Below are 3,830 nucleotides of genomic sequence, written 5' to 3'. Positions count from 1 at the left end.
GTCAATTGTGGTGATTCTATTCCTGCATCTATGATTGGCTTAGAGATGGTCATGCGACTGAATTCTGGCCAATGAGATATAAGTGGAGCTGTGCTAAGACGCTTTTGGGAAAGATTGTTTTTCTATTAAGAAGACCAGAGGAGATGGCCTCTTTCTGCTTCTGGAAGTTTCTTATCTGGATGTGATGCCTGGAATTGCTGCAGTGATCATGGGAGCATGAGGAGCCTTTTACAACACCCAAATGGAGATATAAGGGCAGCAGCTGAACATACTGGTGGAGTTCAGATAGAGATGGAAATCTGGTCATTGGTCTAGAGGTAGTTGGATGTGCTTGTTGAGGAGACAGTTGAGAGTGAGAAAAGAAGGAAGCTCGGGGCTTAAATTACTTGCTATCTATATAATAATATAACCCCAACCTGAATCCCCAAATCTTGGGTATATGGCTGAAACACATTACTACCTAAATAGTGTTTGGGGAATCAGGGGAAAATGTTTGGATTCTATTTTGGGATCAGCACACACAGAATAACTTTAAGTCAAAAGGGAACTTTTTAAAGTCACTAAGCAAAGCACTAAAACCTCAGGCAGAGATGTGGTATAGCCAGGGAGCATCTGGTATGCTCGCAGCAGGAGGTGCGGGTGGGAGCCTGGGAGGGGACATGGCAATGGCAACTAAATACCAGCAAATACGGTGCCCTCGGCTGACATGTGGGTTACATGGGTGGTTTTGAGGAACGCCAGACTCATTCTGATTCATCAATGCTTTTAAATTCATTTGTAGTAAATATTGTATTATGCAGTCACACACTTTGCCAGACGCTAGGGTGACATCAGGAAACAAGAAAACCCAGTTGCCCGACATCATGCAGGTTACGAGCTAGTTAGGGAAACATTTATTAAAGAAGTAATTTGCTTTGACAGAGTCTTGACTATTCTCTGAAAAATATCCTTTCCCCAGTCATTGAGGCTCTGGGAGAAAATATTTCCTAACACACAAACTAGCCCAACTATAAACTACCATATGTAAACCACTTTGTTCCAAAGCTCCCTGGCTCCCTGTGTCTTATTTCTCTCTGGAAGCCTTTTTGGGAAGCATCCCCTGTGGAAAGGAACTTATTACGGTTAAAGACGTTTGCGGTCTATTGCCAGCCTGCATTTCTGGAAGCTGGTTGCTCAGCCCTCTGACGGCTGTTATTGGTTAGTAGGTTTCTTTAGCAATAGAACACTAGATGGAACCCGTGGTCTGTCCATTTCTTCTCAAAGCAGGCCAGCCATAGCCACGTCCACCTGCTGACTTAAGCACTTGGTCCACTACCTAGCTAGAATGAAATGCAATCTTCCCCTGTAAGTATATGATCGCACACAAACTATAAGATCGGGTTTTCCCTGAATTAGGTGTTTTTAATCCAAGTCAGCATTTTGTCTAGTTATCTTAGTCTTTTACATTTATGTCCAGACTGACCAGCCACATTTAATACTTGGAAAACTAAAAAACAAAAATTCATTAATATACCGTGGACAAGTCACTTCATGAGAATCCCCCTCCCCCCACTCCCCTACGGAACAAGAAGGCCGTCCCCAGGGTCTCCTGGGATTTTGACATCCAGGAATCCTCCTTTCTACGCAGGTAGGTGGGTGATCTAGAGACACCGTGCACTTGTAAACCTGCAGGAATACAAGCTGCAACCAAGAGCTGGCGCCGCTCCTGCCTGGGTGTGCGCGGAGGCTTGGGCCCAGGGAAGGGGAAGGTGGGTACCAGCTTAGTATTGGGCTCGGGCTGTTTCCTCTGTACTGAAGCTTCCTTCACGCTCACCCGAATTCTTCCATTTGGGCTAAATGTCCAACAGCCAGAGCAGCTGCATACCGCATCCAGAGGGAGGGAAGCAAGCCTCCTGAAGCGCCCCCAAAGTCACGCCCGCGCCAACTATACCCTCCTTAGGCCTTGCCAGGCCACCCAAGTTCGTGGTTCCCAGTTCCCGTTTCACTAACTTCTTAACTCCCTCCGGGGAGTGCTGCAGATCAGCCCGGAGGGGTCCGGTGGAGCGGCGGCTGGAAGAATGGGGCGCAGGAGGCGCGGACACAAGGTGGACCGTGTGCGGGGTTCAGATGGGGCAGAGGAGGTGCTGGGTCGGGCGAGGATCCGTAGAGACGGGAAGGGTGTGGAAGGGCGGGGCTGCGCGCGTTCCGGGAGGAGAACTCCTCTGGATGCAGTTTGTCCTGGACTGCGGATGGGTCAGTCGTGTGCCTGCGGTTGCTGCCGAGCACAAAGGAGGATGAAGCGCCACGGGCCACGTCCTGCAGACACCCAGCCTTCTCCCTCCTCACCCTCACCCATCCCACTGCGCCTCAGGGCCCCAGATCCCGCAGCGTCGGCGTTTCCCGGGAGCTGGTTAGAAACGGGAGTTCTCGGCCCCAACTCCGAACTACAGGATCAAATGTCGGGCGGTTGACTCTCCCCCACGGGACCTGCGCTTATGGCAAGTTCTCGGGGAGTCGGATGCGGGATAGGAGTGCGAGCCAGCGCCTGCGGGAGGAACTCCTGCACGCGCGCGGGCCCAGCACTCGGTTCAAACGCAGACGCACAGACTCACACCCGGGGTTTCGCTTGTCAGAGTTTACCAGCTGTTCAGAAGCCGCGGTCTTGCTGATCTCTGTGTGTAAATAGCTCCCTTATGTTTTGAATTACACTGTCCAGGGTGGTCTGTACGTGGAGTCAGCATTGCTTTCGGGAAGCCACTTGGTGGCCATTGGCCAATACGAACGCTTGTATCCCTGGGCCTTTGGGGGCAGAGTAAGGGTTCCATCAGGAAACGCGAGTGGAAGCACGTTTACAGATTTAGCGAGTGGGTACGTGCTGCCCTCCACTGACGATACAATTGAAATAAGTTGCCTCCAATTCCTACAACTATATGCCTTGGTTCATTTAAAGTGCAGAGTTGAATACGCTTTTACTAGGCATTCTTGTTCACATTGTTTTAATTCTTGGTAAAAAATAAAACGAGGCATGACTATTGTTTTCACCTACCCCAATATCAAGGGGGCAATTTGTGTTGTGAAAATAGCCTCACTGGAACAGGAAAACACCAAACACTAAAAGTTGTGAACTTCTGGTTTCAGTCCTCCCAGTTCTAAGTCAAACCAGGGCATTATTCACTACAGGGAAGCTTACTCCCTTCTTCCTTTCAATAGATTCCCTTTGAAAACAATTGCATTGTCTTCTCATGAAGGCAAGGCTTGTTAGCAGTTAAACTTTATGAAGTTTTTGAGCAGCCACACAAATTATTCTCTGAAAAGCAGTGCCTTTGCGACTAACAACTGGGTGTTTGAACGAGTGAACAGATGACTGACTACCTGTTGGAAATGTCTTATATTGTGGGGAGGAGAGAGAAGATGGAGATTGACAATAAGGGGCTCTTGTAGAAATATCACAGGGAGGGTAAATACCAGCACAACCTACTCCAGCATGTGAGAAGTCGTGGGCTTCTCAAAAATATCCAACCTGCTGTCAAATGACTTGTTGAGTATTTAGTGATACAACTGAGTGATCAATATTTTGTATCTATGAGACATCTTTGGTACCTGTGTCATTTTGCCTTGGTCAGTTCAAATTGTGCAAAAGCAACCCTTTCCTGGGATCTAATGTTTGCTGGGCACTGTGCTGGGGGCTCAGGCTGCATGCTTAAGAAGGTGAAGATTTGGGCCCTGGCGGGGTGGCTCAGTCGGTTAGTGCCTCTACCAGTATGCCAAGGTTGTGAGTTCAATCCAGGTTCCCTCCCCTCTCTTTCATAAAAATTTTTAAAAAATTAAAATTAACAAAAGAAGATGAAGAT

This window comes from Myotis davidii, unplaced genomic scaffold, assembly GCF_000327345.1.
Source record: "Myotis davidii unplaced genomic scaffold, ASM32734v1 scaffold1031, whole genome shotgun sequence".
Classification (NCBI taxonomy): domain Eukaryota; kingdom Metazoa; phylum Chordata; class Mammalia; order Chiroptera; family Vespertilionidae; genus Myotis; species Myotis davidii.
The sequence above is the reverse complement of the archived record's forward strand: the minus strand, read 5'-3'. Positions refer to the sequence as shown.